This window comes from Anas platyrhynchos, chromosome 1 (assembly GCF_047663525.1).
Source record: "Anas platyrhynchos isolate ZD024472 breed Pekin duck chromosome 1, IASCAAS_PekinDuck_T2T, whole genome shotgun sequence".
NCBI lineage: Eukaryota > Metazoa > Chordata > Aves > Anseriformes > Anatidae > Anas > Anas platyrhynchos.
The window spans coordinates 519,094-537,046 of record NC_092587.1 but is presented as its reverse complement, the minus strand read 5'-3'; the positions used below and the strand labels follow the sequence as shown (position 1 = coordinate 537,046).

At 46.7% G+C, this 17,953-nt stretch overlaps 1 protein-coding gene across 3 annotated transcripts in view; it reads right to left on the bottom strand.

Annotated features, from left to right (window-relative positions):
• SHANK3 (SH3 and multiple ankyrin repeat domains 3) overlaps positions 1-17,953 on the bottom strand; it is a 363,910-nt gene that overhangs the window by 163,491 nt on the left and 182,466 nt on the right. The gene's annotated exons all lie outside the window — the stretch shown is intronic.

Genomic DNA, 17,953 nt, shown 5'->3' with positions numbered 1-17,953 from the left:
TCTAATAATTCCCAACATTGTTTGTTTTGGTGACTTAGCCCAGTTCCTGAGCACTGCACTGATTTTACAGACTGCATTGCTAGTTATATCTTTACTTGTAATTATTATTGACAGTGCTACAGAAGAACGATTACTCCACGATCTACTATCTGAATGCCAATAGCTAATTGACTCCCTTTGCTGTATATGTAGCATTTGGGCTATTCTTCCCTATGTGCATGATTTGCATTTATTAGCTCTGAAGCAGACACGTATTTCTCATTCACTCTGCATCACACTATCACCCCACAGCTCTCGGTACTCAGCTTTCAGGCTATGCATCCCAGGTAGGAGCGAATACTGCATTGCCTGTGGATTGGCCAGAGAGAACAAGACAACCATTCCCTGCCTGAATCTGCAGACAGCTCGGAGCACTTGGAATAGTACGCCACCCTTTCCTTTAAGGCTGGCAGCCATTTCACTGTTTTTTAAAAAAATAAAAATTAAAAAATTGCCAGATCATATACTTCTGAGCAGCCCACTGACACCTTTGCAATTTCAAATGCCAACAGCTTGCTGCTCTCTAATTAGCAACACAGACCTCTCCTCCTGTCCAAGGCGCTTTGCAGCATGACACTGCACTTCTTAGAAACAGAAGTGAAGCACTCTGAAAATTAAACATCTCCTCTGATACTGAATACACCCAGTCTGATGTAAACATATGAAGCACAGAACTTGAGCGCTGCTGGGGCTGCTCAGCTCCTCGCATCAGCTTCCGCAGGGATCTGGCCCTGGCTTTTCTGCTTCCTGCGATGGCAGGCTGCAAGCTGGCCACGAGGGCGATCCCACCTGGCACAGCACCAGGACAGCGTGCTGCAACGCCCTGAGGAGTCCCAGCAACCGCAGCATGCTGGGGAGGGGAAGCACAGGAGCTTTCCCCAGCCCAGGTTTATGCCTTTCACCACTATTTCTGAAGTCCAATCAGGGGAAATGTTTCTTGTCATCACCTGTGGAAGCACTACCAGGAGATGTCTCAGCTGGCCTGAAAAACTTAATACCATGTAGGAAATAACTACAGCCCAGGGACAGATGAGGAGCTGTGACCCTCTCCACTTAGAGTCAGCAAGGGGAGTAAGGGCCCACGTGCTTACAGGCTGAGGTCCAAATTACAGTGGAAACTAGAATGATTAGCATTAAAATTCCTCGTGAAATAAGCAGCAGACACTAAAACGGTGCTCAGCCCTTGTGGAAATCCTCAAATTCATTAATAATTTATTTCTCTCTTCCAAAGTCCATTATGGAAAAATGGGCAGGCAAACGGCATCATCAGGGCTGCTGCCGGGGCTGGGCTCGGTGGAGCCGCAGGGACGCCGGGCACTGGACGTCTCCTTGAGGCCCACGGCTCCCCAGCTGCCCAGGCGCTGCCCTTGCTGTGCTCCCCCCGCTCAGCCTCCCGCAGGCCACAAGTGAGCGGCCACCGCGCTGCTGGGGATGGATCCGGCCGCTGCTGCTGCCCGGTGCTTCCAGACACCTGCCTGCGCACTGGAGCCGCGCTCACCGCCTGTCCCAGAGGCTCTGCTTCGGCAACCCGCAATCCAATTTGCTCGAGACAGAAACACCCACACGAAAGTGAATGAGGGAAGGGAGCAGATGAAAGGAAGGATTCATTTCTGATTAGCAGCCGCCCCCGCAGCCCATTCCTGTGGAGACCACAGAGGAACGAGCAGACCTAGCCAGGGCAGAGAAATTGCACTCCTGCTGCAGCAACGGCAGATCCTGGCACGACCCAGCACAGGCGGACACAGGGCATTAGCTGGCTCTGCAGACAGCGCAGCACGCAGCAGCTCGTGGCTCGCTCAGCACACCACATCTCCAATGAGCCCTGCAACGCCGAGGGCTCGTGCACAGCCCCCAGCCACAGCCCAGCGCAGAGCTGGGGCTCCCCGGCTCTTCCAGCCAGGGCAGGCTGCACGCTTCCTTCTCCTTACCCCCTCATCCTTTCCTTCCCTGCCTTCTTCTCCTTGTGTTTCTATTTCTCTTAATCATTGATTTTTAAAAGCCTGGGTTAACTTATGAGGAATACGATGCCACTTTGAACGCAGGACCAAAAGCAGCTGAAAGCAACAGAGCATTGGGATGCATCAGTGTGATATGAGTCTATCAGGTCTTTGTAGGGCTTATCATATTTTGCACTCTTGCAGTGTTTTCCAAGAAGGAGACCTGAAAATAAGGATGTCCTTATGACACATAGGGTAGTTCCTTGCACGGATACACAACGCAGCACTAGGAGTGGAAACAAGGTTCGTTTCACATCCTGTTTCGAAAGGACTGGAGTTCACCCCGCTGCTCCAGATCACCAGAGCTACCTCCCACTCCACCTCTCCAAAATGGCAGGTAGCAACAAAAACTGATCACGCACAGGGCTTTCGAATACTGCTCCCTTCTGAGACAGAGAGGGAATGTTAAATTGAAAGTTTTAACTATTCTGTATTTTTTTTCTCTTTAATTTCCATATTTAATGCAAGGTTAAAAAGGCTTTGAAAGCCACTTTCTGTAAAAAGAGTAAGCTGGTAACAACCATCATTTACCCATCCATTATACAATAAAAACCAGCTTCATCAGACAGTTCCCTAGCACCACCTCTCCTCAGGACAGCAAACAAACTTGTGTTTTTGCTCTCTCATTGCTGCAGGTTAAGTAAGGCCAAGCATAAGCCAAGCTATCAAGCCACTGTCTAAAGCCAGGCGTGCCCACCTATTTAACAGCACACACAGTTCCAATCTCCTCACGTCAAAAGTGAGGGAGAGAACCAGAAGAAGTTCCAGAGGAAGGCGATGAGAACAAAGGTCTGGAATGACTTCTGCACTGGAAATAGTGCATAGAGTAGAACTCTTCAGGTTGTAAAACACCACTGGAGTGGGAGGGCAGGGGAATCACGCATGGCTGGGAAAGGACAAGTACACATCAGCTCTTTTCTGCTTCTCAAAACACAAGAGATAGGGTGCATCAACCAGCACTCAGGGTCCTCCCTGGAGATGTTCAAGAGCCGCTTGGACATGGCCCTGGGCACCAGCTCTGAGCAGCCCTGCTTCAGCAGGGGTGGTACCAGATGGACCTGAGGTCCCCTCAAACCTCAGCCAGCCTGGGATTCTTCATACGACACAGGCTGCAGAACACTTCGCTGTAGGGCATTACCAACCAAGCAAGTTACCACGGGTTCAATCAGAAAAAATAATGAAAGCAAAAAAGAGTTGACCCAGAACCACAAATTAGTCCTTGAGTTGTTACACGTGTAACTTCCAAGCTGCCAGCAAAGCCTTGCTATGCACCTCCCTGTCTTAATCCTGCGCCAGACCGTGGCTTCGGGACGCTGTCATAGACTAGACGTGGAACCAGATGGTCCTTGGTCCTGATCAAACACAATCATTTTCACATTCGTGTATTAAAGGACAGCAACGCAGAGAAGAGGAGATGCATTTCCACTGAGCTACAGGAAATAGAAAACTACTTTTGCTAATTGGGACAAGGTGATTATGCAAAGAATAAGAGACCTGTATAGCCTCACAGGGTAATTGCATCATACAGCACGGCCAGCAGTTTGTATGATGTGCATCACTCAGTACACTTCAAGAAACCACACTCTACTGCATTCAAACTAAGTGATCCCCAGAGCAAGGAGACCCCAGTAAGCATTACAAGCAGCAGCGGAGACTTCTCCGTAGGTGTCATACTGAAAAAAAAAAAAAAAAAAAAAAGACAAACAGGAGGATAACACAAAGTGCATGACACCTCATTTTCGCGTCAAGTGTGACACTGGTCACTTCAAAAGCACTTCACAGCTACAGAAAAGTTAGTGACCAAAAAAATGACATGACCAAAGCCAGTGAAAGGGCTTTTATGAAAAAAGACTGAAAGTCCTGGGATCTTCTGAAGACAAAAACTGAAGTGGGGAAAGAGGTTTCATTATTGTAGTTCTTCATAACTACTGTCCTGCACCTGCTTCTTAGTTCTGATATTAAGAAAGAAGTGTTTGCTGCCTTTCTGCCATCAGCAATCCTGATGCCAGGTGGGTTCTCAGGAGAGACTCGAAGTTAGCAGCCCACTAAGATGTATGTGCAGTAAACACTTCCTCTGGTGTGTGGCTTACAACATATGCTATCCACATGACAAGTGCTGCAAAGCGAAGGAAAACCTTTTGAGGGAGAAGAAATGTGCTAATTAATGAAACAACCTAGGAAGGCAAGAGAAATCCATGTCTAGAAAATGAAGATGGGAAGGAGTTATGAATCCTTCACAGCCAGGCAACAAGCATGTCTTAGAGCAGCAACCCTGACAAAACAATTGGGGAAGATGGGCGAAGAGGGGAGAATAAAAGAAAGTGATGAGGGAGGAAAAAAAACACTCAGTTTTTAGGAAAACTCTGAAAGGATTGGTTCTGAAATACTCCAAGGAAGGCAAGGATGAAGAGCAAGTAGCTCATGCATAGTTAAAGGAGGTGCTCCGTTTCTTAACTAAGAGCCAAAGGCTACTGACCGGTACTGCTTCCAAAAATGAACACTGGTAGCATGGCGTGTTGCTGGGAAGTTCCCAGGAAAAACTGCAGGAGAGAGGCCTGAGCAGCAGCTGAAATACTGCTACGCTCGAAGCAGCTCTCGGTAACAGTTTTTTTTTGTGTTGTTTGTTTGTTTTCCCACCCCCCTCTCCTTTGGAAGCAGGGCTTCCTCATTCTGTACTTGGAGTCATTGTGCTTGGTCATGAGAGCTGCTTCAAGGTAAGCTGGCAAGCGCTGCTGTTCCTTACAGACAGCACCGCTCGCATTCCCTGCTGTACCTCACCCCCAAGACGAGGTGTGGGGGGTGCCCAGCAGGGCTGTGCCTCGCTGCAGGCTCCAGCTGCAGGTGGGGGGCTCCGGCTCCCTCCGTCCAACGCCCACGGTGTGCGGCTGGCACCATGGCACGGCTGGGAGCGGGATTCCTCCTCGCAGCCCCGGCCACGAATGCCAAGCAGACAACTCTGCTGCACAGAGCTGGCCTCGTGAGTCAGCACAGCCCCAGGAAACGCTCCCAAGCGGAATCAGCATTTGCAAATCTAATAGCATTTCAGAGAAATACTGGCAACAGTTTACAAGAGGATAAATGGCCATGGAGGAGCTGCCAGTGCATTACGATGTCTAACATTTTTTTCTCTAAAGCGCTCGGTGGCCCTGTGTTTCCAGTGACCTCTAACGTGCCTGAACTTAACTGTTCAGGGTGACTTTCCTACACCAAACATCTGCCTCAACAATCTTTTAAACAAAGCTCCAGCTAACCCCAGATCTAAGGTTCAATTTTTGATCAGAACTAAAAATCTAAAGAAAACTTTTTTTTACTATGTCTAAACCAAACCAAACAAAAAAATCTTAAATATTTAGCCAGGAAGCCATGACACTCGGGCACGTCAGATGAGGGTTTTAGTTTGGCAGAAAAGGTCTCTGTCATGTGCTTATTGACACCCACACAGAAAAGCAACCAAATCTGGGAACAGTTTAAAGCTTCAAAAAAAAAAAAAAAAGTCAGAGCTGAACACATTTGTGTTGCGACTTTCCCAGGTCTGCTGGTATATGTCTGGAGCCTACTCACAAGGAGGATGTGTGTTCCCTGTTTCTTTGGCACAGTACGAGACCCAGTCTCATCCTCAGAAGAAATCCACTCCCAAACCTGTTTCTGGACTTCTTTTCTTTTCAATGTTTCCAGCTTCTGCAACCTGCCCTGAAGCTATCCCCAGGACATCCACTGAGTATCCCTGAAAATGTGCCTCCTCCTCCCTCCCAGTGTGGGTGGCTACCCTCCCATGCTGAGGCCACAACAGATACCATGGATGGGTGAAGCGAGCCTGTGAAAGCACAGAAGGTGCACAGCAATTTCAGCTGCCAGTTCTGCCTGTAATTATAAATTACAGTGTTTGAAGGCAAAAGTCAACTACCATTCATTGTAAATTAGAAGGACAATTCTGTCTTTTTGTACAGGGATTCCTTTGCCTCTAGTGTTTTATCAACCGCATCATCATCAGAAACAGAAGCTTGGATTGTTTAAAGGTATTTGGCCATCCCCGTGCTGAAACAAGGGGCCAGGCCAGTTTGGCTGTACATAGACAGCTACCTGGAGCTTTTGCTGGGCTTCTTCCTCTGTAGGCACGGATGACTGTTTTGATGGCTCTTTTTTTTTTTTTTGACTGAGATGGCTGTTTTTAAGATGTATGTTTCTGGTGTGACTCTGCTCCATGTAATCCCAGACGCAGGTAATGGGAGCAGATGGGGATGTCAGCGGTGCACAGTGCTTCTTGGAGTCCACTCTCCTTGTCCAGATGCTCCCAAGTGACATCCTACAGGCCACAGGATCACATCTCCAGCCTGAGAATGGTATCACACATGAGGGAATCTGTCCCTCCTGACATAGCTCAAATACTTATATGCCAGCATTGAAAAAAAACAAACAGCCTACACAAGGCCACCTGGCCTCGCTGATAACTTCCTCCGCCTTGTCCACAGGCAATGGGAAGCAGCAGGGTCTGGTACTCTCTTCCCTGGTGTCAGGCACCACCTCAGCAGCCAGGACGTCTGCAGACTCTCCTAGATCAGCTCATTCCTTTCCACAGCTTTTTTCAGACACCACAGGAATATCTTCTTGGGAAGCATGCACACCTCAGTTGGTCTTCCCAAGTACTTCACAAGAGACATACAGGAACAGAGAAACTTCAGGGACTGTGGAAAAAACAGCAGGATGGGAAAGGAAAGCCCCCTTCTTTGCTACTCAACCCCATACAGGCTAGACAGCAGGAATCAAGGAAGGAAGAGGAAAAACTCAGCTCCAAAAGCCCTTGTAAACTCCTACACACAAAGGGCACAGCAAGGAGAAGACTAGGAAAAGATGCTGAGGAGTGAAGGAAAAATAATAGAAAAAAGTCATAGTTACCTAGTTCATGAAGCTGCTCATCTACTGCGAAGCATGAACGAAAATGAAAGAGAGAAACCATGGGACAAGTGCATCAGCTGAGAGCAAAGCAGAAATACACACAGAGGAGCACAAGAGCTGTCTCCAGCTCAGCTGCGGGGACACCTCCAGGCCACAGACAGCAGCAGGACACTGATGGCCTGGCCTCCCATGGCCTGCAGATGCTGGCCCCGCAGCTCTTCTCAAAGCCCAGAGCCCACACACTCTCTAATACCAACTTTAGAGGACAATGCTTCTTTACTCCTTTACCTCATAGCCCTGCATCCATGAGACAAAACAACTCTGCAAGGCCTTCCAGTCCAAAACTGACAGAAAAGGAAATTCAATTTATAAAATAGTCTACGTAAAAAAAAAAACAAAAGAAAACACCCAGCTTTCACCCCCCCCCCAAACTCCTCTCTCCCTCCTGCCTAAAGTGGGTATAAAAAAAACACAAAACGTTCTCCTCCCTGCACCGTCTCCTCCCCAGATCTGGCCCACTCTCTGCTTTCTTCCTCTGTACAGCCTGCTCACCCACCCGTCCTTCCCTCCCTCAGAACTCACGCACCGTGTACAGGAGCAATTCCACATCAGCTGACATGCCATTTACACGGCCAGATCTGTCCCAGAACATACGTCCTGTTCGACTGGTGCCAGATGTTGGTTTTAGGCTTCTTGAAACCTCACCCCAGACAGATGCTGTCTGGTCTGTCCACTCAAGTCCTCAGGAGGCTCCAGGTGGTTCTAGCTCTGAATGAGTAACCACACCATCCAGAAACATACTAACGCCTACACCTCCAACTCCTTTTTTCTAGATAATCTTTCCTCACCGGCTTTGCTGAATCCAGACACCTTCAGACCTTTCAGACACTAAAGCTCTTCCCGATCACCACCCTAACTCCTAGGCCCAAGGACCAGCTCCCGCACCGCCCAGGCTGGGGACGTGGCAGTGCGGCATGGGGACAGCACAGCACAGGACCCTCCTGCTCGCCGTTTGCCACCCAGGCCAGAAGCCGACTGTTGCCGCAGGTCGGAGCCCTCGCACCAGGCCCAGCCCTGCACGTTGCCATCGGCTGCTCCATGCCCAGAGCTTTGGCTGGGGCAGTGTCCAAGATGGTTCCCGCTGCACCCGCGGGGAAACCACCACCGTAAGGCTGGAGCCACGGCCACGGAACGTCCCTCGAGAGGCAGGGAAGTAAGCATGACAAAAAGACTGGGTGTGCTTTCTAGCAGCCTCCTGAACCAAAGAGTCTGAAGAAAACTGAAGTATACATAAACACCCTGCAGTGGCGGATGATGGCCGCACACGCCTTGATGCTCTCCAGAGGAGACAAACAGTCCTGTATTTTCAGATAATAGGGTCCTCAAGACCGTGCTTGTGTAAATCGCAAGGATGCAAAACACACATTCATCTCAAAAGTGGATTTGGAAACACTAGACCGAAGTCCACCACGGCTGCACACACCTGACTGGCCCCGCAGCCCCTGCCCAGGTGCTTCAGGCCCGCTCATTCCCGGGTTCAGCTCCAAGCTCTCGGACTCGGCCGCATGTTGGGATGTGGGGACGTGCTCAACACCACGCTGTCAGCATCCACGACACAGATCCCCAGAACAGGCAGAATACCAAAAGGAGACATACCATAAAAGATGCATGGCCCTTTCAAACCTGTTGCTACCGTCATAGTGCCAGGTACAAAGAATATCTACCAGTAAGGAGAGAAGCCAGAGGTTCGTGAGGCAGCTCTCCAGATGCCTAACAGCTTGGCTATGTAAACAGGCTTTTAAACACATAAGCATGCAAACAGCCCATTAGTGCTTCAGCTGCTCTGCAGAGTTGTCCAGATGCAGACTTACATTGCCGTGAACACAGTACACACACTCTTTCAGTGAGAAGAAATCCAAGTTATCCTAGTGCACATCAATCCTGCAGCAACTAAGGCCTGGCAAGTTCACACCCAAATTTTCCCTCTAATAATAGGTCTGTGTGCCCCCATAGCCGAAAACTGGGACACTACTAAGGTCAAACTGAAGCACACAGAAGATGCTGACTTGAATTAATGAAGCATTTTCTAATTCTGGAAGGTAAATAGGGAGAGCTGCCAGCTCAGTGCACAACTAAATGCATTTGACTTGACCGTCTTACTAATTCAAGTGGTTTCCAAGGAAAGACAGACTATGTATTGTTAAAATCTCAAACCTGATTTCCAACAGGTTTTCTATAGAGGTCATCTGCAAAATACATTTTAGCCCCAGATTTGTTTGCCATTACGCCTGGCAGGAAGACGTCTTTGCCACGTTACGTTTGTCTGCAGCCAAGCCAAGAGGCAAGCCAATCTTGCATTGCCACAATAATTTGACTAATAATTACCACAAACACTCCCCAAAACCCAGAGAGCATTTCAAAAGAAGTTAGAATAAATATCGTCCTGTTCATGTGCATATCTAAAAGTGCCCTCAAACTCTCTCTGATTTATAGCCTACAGAAATCTCAGTGTGAAAGAAGGAATGTAAAGAAACTCTTTTTCCCCAGAGAACCCAGGAAAAACAATACCCAGAAACCAAACCATGGGATTTTACATTTACTACCCCTATATCCAAAAGTTTGTAAATAGCAACATTGGTGAAAGATGCCCATACACCCCAACCGCCTTGTACAGATCAGTACAGTTATATCACCAGGCGCATCCCCTCTTTTTTACCTGTCACTGATAAAAAAATTATTACAATGCCAAGACTCTGATGTACCAAAAGATTAGTTAATTTACATTAGTGATCTGAACTGAAATGTATTAGTCACAGCAAGTCATATTTATAAGTAGATGCTCTTCTGCAGAATTAAAGTGAATATAATTTCTTTTATGATAACTATAGCTTTGGGAGTAGAGAGAACTGAACTAAACTAAATGAACTATTTTTGGTCCAAGTCAGAGGCCAAAACAGCTGGAAGTGGGTAAACTGGTCTATTACAAAGGGCAGCATTGACCAGCTCTTCTGGGTGCCCTATATAGTGAAGACCTGAAGAAGGAAAAAAAAAAAAAAAAAAGATTGTAGTACCTAACAAAAATCTCAAATGACCAAACTGTTGATAAGCAGATGTTCAACAGTCAGTACTGTGCAAATGCTCACCGCAGACAGCCAATTAACAAGAACTCCCTGGGTTCAAGAACGACAACAATCAAAAGATTCGGCTAAACAAGTCACCAAAATCCCAGAAGCAGATCTAGATGTTAGGGCCACAGAATGGAGCTGAGTAGGAGTGCAAAGAAAACTCACATTAACTTAAAGGCCAGCAGTGCTCCTGATGAAACCAGAAGCTGCACTTACAGCTGCCCTGACTTTGGCCACCACGTGGTCTCAGCGAACAACTTGCATTGAGAAAGCAGCCCCAGGCAGGTGAGAACAGGGCTGGGCACAGGGCCCACAACCACAAGCACACGCCAAAGCCCTTACAAGACTCAAGATCGAGCGCATGCCTTGCGATGTCACGTGAAGCTCACAACTCCCCTGACAAACCCATGGTACTAAAGGCTGACACAAAAAATGCCTCTTCCTGGCTCACACAGCCCCCAGATAAACACTGCAGTTAAGTGGAGGGGCTCCCTGCCGTCCTGCAGGTGTATGAACTTGTACAGGAGCACTGGACATCCCTCACATCACCTGCTACAATTTTAAACAGCTTCCTTAGACTGTAATGTTTGTGCTCCTATCAAGCTAGGATTATTCTTACAATTAAAAGTTAACTAAATAATATTTAGAGATAATGCACAGAACTTACAGAAAATCATCATAATCACTTACATTTTAGAAATAGGCAACAGATGCTCTCTTCATCAACCTGCTAGAAGTCTGCTGAGATATCCATCCATGCTCCCCATGGACAAGGTGCAAGATCTGTGCCCTGGGTTTAGCTTTTACATCACATCGCACCCGAGTTCTTCCCAAGACTCGGCTCAGATTCAAGCCTTCCTTCCCTAAGGCTTTCTGTGAGTTAATAACCGATGTGCTGACACTCTCCGGCTCACAAAGGCAGCAGCATCATCTCTTGCCCAGTCTGTAAGCAGACTGTATTAAACTGTCCCAACATTTTACTCAAGTATATCAATCACAAGCCCACAGAGAAGGAAATGCTGCTTCTGACAGGCAGCAGGAGATCAAATGAGAATAGTACTACATGCACATGATCTGACAGAAAGCCTTAAACAAAGAGCAGAGCACGTGGATCATTACTACTTTTTAATCAAGACAAGAAACAAACACTCTAAGGATGACCCCTCATGCCCATCAGCTACTCCCAGCTGATGTGACAGCAGTGCCTCTAATTTTAAGAGACATTGTTTGGACAGCAAAGAGGCAGCCCCTGGTGTGTCTTACAGGTGTTAGACCCAAGGTCCATATTTAATCCACAAACATGTGGCTGGATTCAAAGCAAGCTGTTACTGTCAAGCACAGAGATTTCTGCTGGCACGCTTCTCCCCAAAGCTGAGGATTCAGATTATTTGGCAAGCCTGTACCAGCAGAGTCCCAGACAGTCACACAACAGAGCTCCACCTTGGGAGCGAGCTGCTAAAGCGCCAGTCTCACCTCTCCAGAGCTGGAAAGCCTCAAACAGAAACACATCTGATCTTTATGCAAAGGACACCCACCAGCAGGTTTGTTCAGCCATTAATTAACCTCACCCTTAAAAGACTAAAGATAGGAATTCACTACCTAAATGGAACAGCGGGCACTGAGACAGCCATGAACATCTGTCTCTCGCTCCCTTTGCGAAGCAATGTTTCGGCCACATGGAAACCGGTCTACACTGTGAAAGTATGATTCATTAGGGAACATTTTGCTGGTTCCAAGAGAAGACCAATATCTTTAGTTAATACCCACTTGGGATCGGTGAGGAGTGTCAGGCTGATGACTGCCCTTTTCATTAACTTCCACAGCCGGATGTTAAGTAAAGACAACAGCAGAACAATTTCTGGACAGAAAGCGGATGCTGAAGTCAAGCAACCCCTTGCTATGGCTTGTAATAGCCACGGCTAATGGTCAAGACAGATGAAACAGAGAGCTAAAAGGCTATCTATATCTGAGCTAGTCAACAGAGAAATAGCCTATTTCAGGGTGTGATTCATCAGACTTATTTTAAATGTCTAACTCGGGATGAGATAAATTGCACTTTGGAAGAGCTATTTCTTACCACTGACTACAGGGAGTCTAGACAACTATCTCAGGTGTAGCTGTGTATATAGACAGCCACATGCAGACAGATGAATCACCCCCTCTCATCTCTGACAGCCTAGAGCATCCCTCTGGACCCGTCATGGAGGCTCTGGGGATTCACACGGTGCTCAACACACGCCAGCAGGTTTGCAGTAGTGGGGTTACCCTGATCCCAACGTCAGCCCCTGCATGTGGATGGCTGAGCCGAGGCGGTTCATGCCCACACCCCCAGGGGCTCTCCAGGAACAGCCACTCCGCTTTGTGCCCTAAGGGACGTGCTCAAAGGTGACTCTGCCCTGATGGAGTCAGAACAACCTAAGTAGGAGCTTTTAAACACCGTGGAAGAATACATCTTCTACCTATTCTACTCCTTTCTAAATCTGTCAGGTCACCCAGAGAAACCCTACAGAACACTGATGTGGGAGGGAGGAAATCAGACTTTCTGCCCTTTACAGAAATAACTCAAGTGCAACAGACAAAAAAAACAAAAAAAAAACAAACAAAAAAACCCACAACATTCCAGAAGAAAAACTTCCAGAGCTGGGAAACTAGCTTGGGGAGGGGAAAAGTAGTCCCTTTATTACTGGGAAACTGCTCGACACAGAGGGATCCAGGAGACAACCCACCTGGCTGGGACAGCTCACTTCCACTGCACAGGTACATGGGATGAGAAAACACCTGATTCATCACATCACCTGCTGGAGAACTGCTCAGTATAACAGACACGCCAGACAACAAGGAGAGCAATGCACCGAGCAGGCATGCCAACGTTAACAAGCAAGTCCTCATCAGGCAGCAACAAAGGCCAAAGCTCCCTGGGTCGCAGAATGACAGGCAGCGAGGGAACTGCCGGGCACGGCGCTGCAGGGGTCAGCCCGAGCCTCGTAAGCAACAGGGAATGGAAACGCGATGAGCACGGGCACTGCGGGGTCTGCACGGGGCTCGCGGGGCTGCACGCAGCCTGCTGCGGGACGTCAGACAGGGCATGAGGGATTGCACAAGTTATGTATGTATAGGCACAGAGATATGTAAGTAAAATTCTGGGAATGTGAACAGACAAATTCTCTCATAACCTAACCCAAATTTCAAGCTCTTTCATGGTTTAAAACACAAAACAAAACAACACGCAAGTGAGTAACAACAGAGCAGAACGGCCTACTGGGGCTGCTGAGGGCCAGCAGCTCAGGGCCCAGGGAGCACTGTTTGGTGAGGGCAGCTGAAGCCGGTGCCCAGGACACGACTAGGACAGGCCTGAACTAAGGGAGAAGAGCTCAATTTGTCAGCGGTGGTCTAGGAATGGGATGGGTTGTGCCCATGGGAAGATGGCTGGGCAGTACCAAACAGCACCTGCCAGGGTTTTGACTGAAGACATTCAGCAGCTAAAGCAAACCTCACTGTAATTTGATTTAAGACAGAAAGGCGATGCTGGCTGTCAGTACCCGATTGTCCCGAAAATGTATCTGACAGATGTGGGAAGTAGAGGAGCATGTGGCAGATGAGATGAGACATTTGTATTTGTCCTGCGCTTCCTGAGTCAACAAGCAGAAAATGTCACGGCGTTAAGAACTGTACCTTGCTAGAGGAAACTGGGGAGGGAATAACCTTGGCTATTATTCTGACAAGTACCTTGGTTCAGTGGCCACTCAGGAAGGCTCTTTAAATTCTTAATACTTTCAAACACTATTCAGCATTGCACAGTTAAGAGACAAATTTATCCTTGCTGTAGAATTCGGATGTAGGCAAAGCATAGGAAATCGAGAAGGACCTTCAGAAGGCATTCAGGAGTGTGAACCCCCCCAAACACACCTCCCGAAAAGCACTGACAGCGTTTAATTAAGGAGGATTACTTTTACATTTTTCCCCAGGCATTTGCACTTTTAAGTACTACAATGCTAGAAGAGCAACCAGTGGATGAAGAACAAATTGCATCATAAGTTTGGTTTAAAATTTTGTTAAAAAAAAAAGCGTACACCTTAAGAGAAAAAAATCTTGTAAGGAAAAAGTCTATCCAAAAGCAAGATGCAAAAAGTAAACAGAGACCTAAAGCCATTCCAAACAACCTGCTGGAAATAATATTAATAAAATTAAATGACATTTCCTGTGCTAGTCAAGCTCGAGCATGTATCTTTCGTCTGAGAAGAGCACGCTTGGGTCCAGCTACTGAACTGATACACACAAGCCAAGTACAACCATCCCAATAAAGTCTGCAGTGAACCTTCTGTTTCTCACCTCATTCTGCTGGTCTAATGACACAGCCAACCATAACAGGTACCCAAGAAGAGTGGGAAACAGAAGATTTCCATTATGGAAGTAAGAGTTTTGATGGCATCTTGTTCTTTGACTTGTCAACAAGGCTTCCTCTCCTACAGTGACAAGCTGGGAAGAATTCTCAGCATATCATTGCAGATGCCAAGCACAAATGTTATCATTTTTAAGGCAATATGCAATAATCCAATCTCACACTGGGTACCTATATGACTTTCAAATAGCATTTCAAAGCACTAAGAATTTCATCTTGGAGCATTTCAAAAAGACACTGAGGCAACATTACTCATTGCGATATATGCAAACAGAGATGTTGACATAGGAAATGATAACCATTCTCTTTAATAATAGAAGAAATTCCCTTAAAAACACACAGAAGAAGAATGAAAAATTCAGAACATCACAGGAAAGAGTCTTCTTGACCTACAGGTTTTCTAACACCCTTTAAAGCTTCAGTGTGAATACTCACAGGCAGCAGACCTGAATCCTGTGTGGGAAACAGGCACAACAGGACACTGCATACCCACGTGATTCCCATTAATAAAAACTCTATCTTATATGGTTATGCTTTCCCCACCTAATTATCTCACCAGCATGGTGTTACATCTATAATGAGCATCTCTGTAGAAAGCTGGAACTGAAAATAGCTGATGCCTGAAGAAAGTTCCCCTAAGTTTTCAAGACTAAAAGTCCCTGGCAGAGGAACTACTGCTGAAGAAAAAAAAGTACCAAAAAGTTTTAGAGGGAGATGTTTTTATAATAAATGAGCAAAACCTCTGCAACCTTTTCCTTGGATGTGAAGTACAGATGGAGACAAATGGACCACAGTAGTTCAGGCCAATTTTGTCCTACCCGTAGCAGAGAACAGAGATCCTGATTCTGTTCTGCCTGACACAATCTCTAAATCCTCCCTTTGTTTTCTGACTGTGATTTTTCATTCAATTTTTCAATCCTTCCAGAAGGATTATTTGGACTCAGCTGGACATTTTCAGTTTCATAGCACCAACAATCCAGAAGCCATGCTGTTGACCTGCAACACTAATCTCAGTGGAAAAATCCTGCCCTAAACTCAAAGAAATTTAGCACAGCAGAAGGCAGGACTTATGACAGACAGCAATCCCGAGAGGTTGTATAATTCTCATACCAGGCTACAGCAACCAGCCGCATCTTGGCTTCTTCCCATCTCTTTCAAAATGACCTTCCCAGTAGAAGAAATAAAAAGGAACAGAAAGAGTTTCCTGACCCTGGTTCAAAGGAAAAGATTGTCCAGTAAACTGAATTCTTTCCTGGTCCTGAAGAAACTAGAAACACTCGGGATTAAACTCATTCACAGAAAAAAGTGCTATAAAGGGAAATGCAGGATCAAGGGGTTTATGATAAGTTTTGTTACTAGTGACAATTAAAAAAAAAAAAGACAACAAAAAACTCAGCTTAAGAATGCTCTTAAGACAGTATCTCCTCCACCCAATGTGCAACCACTGGAGTCTGCTCCAAACAACCATCCTAAGAGCTCCAGCAGCGCCACAGGTGTTGATGTCCGAGTCTTCAAATGCAACTCTGAGACTAAGCCCTGATGCCAGATGCAGCTCACCTGCATTTCTACATGTCCACTACCTGCTTCATTCAGGGATTGTGCTGGGGTTGCTGTTTGCAGCATCAGCTCTGCGCCCTCCTGGAGGGCTCCCTGCCCTGCATCCTGGGGCACTGGTGCAGTGCACAGAAATACCTCCTCTGGCAAGCATGTGTATTCTTTCAGATTACACTGAAGAAGCCCAAGTGTGCACAGCCTGATCTGTGGCAAACAAACTTTGAGTGAGAAAATTTTAGGCCAGACCAATTTTTCTAGTCATAGTTTAGGATTACTAAAAATAGAGTTTATAATGCCAACTGGTGGCAGCTTTAATAATCGTAGAGGGATTACTTGTTCTGCATGTCCCCAGGGAATCTCCATTTCTTCTTTACACTTAAGTAAATTTTGACACTTCTTCCTATTGCACAGTCCTCATTAGATACCCCCCATCTTTTTCTTAATTCTTGATCAATATTAGACCATAAACAACATTTCAAAGATTTTATAAGAACCCAATAAGCTGCCTTCCCCTCCTCCCACTGTCTTAACATACCTCACTGCTTTGTGGGATCTGCGGCACTTTCTCAGAGCCCAAATGTACAAACCTGCCACCAGTGCTGAGGGGTGCCCAGGTAGATGCAAGTATCCCACAGCCTGCTGATCACCTGCAGCTGCCAGGAAAGCAGGATCCTTAGAGCTAAAACCCCCACACTCCTACCCCGGCTTTTTGGTTTTCTTCTAGGTTACGCTGCAGCAGTGGGCATAATTCAAAGCCACCACAAGACTGCAGCCAGCTCTGAATGGATGAGGCTGCCGACTAAAAAGTGCTTTCCACCCTGGAGCCTAGGGCTGCCCAGGTACCGATGATCCAGGTGGGACGTTTCAGGCACTTGGGCCCAGGCCAGTGCTGTTCTACCAAAAGCTGCTCCAGGAGCAAACAGCTAGCCCAGCACAACCACGTAGCTGCAGGTACACAATGTTGTAAGAGCGAGCACCAAAGAGCTCAATGCTGTGACTTCCCACTGCAACCCAGCTCATCATTCCTCTCTTCAATAAAGGGGAGGGTGAAGTTCCAGGATAATCTTGGAACAAGTGGAACAGTTACAACTTGGGTCGCAGTGTATGCAACGCCTCCAAAGAAACACTGGAGATGAAGTACAGTCATCTTCATGTCTTACGTTTAAGAAGTGAATAAACATGCAGAAGAGAGGAAAGCGGTGTATGGTTCACAGCTGAAGCTAAAAATATATGTTTAGTATTTCTAAACGTTGGAAGGTTGTTTTTCCTGGAAAAAGCAAAACAGTGTATATAAATTCTATGTTCTCTTTATCTTAAAACACTTAACCCAAAGAGATGCAAGGTTCGTCAGGATACCACCCAGGACTGTAATCACAAAGATCTATTTATTCGTAACAGAAACCAAACTCATTTAAGAGAAGACCTAAAGGATTGATCAGGGGCATAAACAAAACTTAATTGCAGGAACAGATTTAAAGAATGAGGCACATTAATGGCAAAACAATGTTTATTTAAGCAGATACAAAACAGGTACATAAAACTGTAAGTGGAATTTCGAAAAGACAGAACTTCCACGTAACATCTGGAAAATAAAATTTAAACAAATAAACTAAGGAGTAACATTTATAAACCAATAGAATCGATACTTTCCTACAGCGGACATAACACCCTGTCGTACGACAACTGGCACAAAGAGGACAGCAGGGATGAGAAAGAGGTCAGATATTTATATAGAAAATGAGAGCAGATGGAGTGACACCAGGCAGGATATGACCAAGCCTGCTGACCTTGTGGCTGCAGTGGGAAGCCCCCCTCCCACAGGCCCACCAGCAGCCCCCTGCCCAGCACGACCCCAGCCCTCATGCTGCTGGGCCAGTGGACGGGCTGACAGCCTCATGGTTGTACTGGGCTGGATGGCATCAACTGGCTGCTCTGCCCACCCTCCG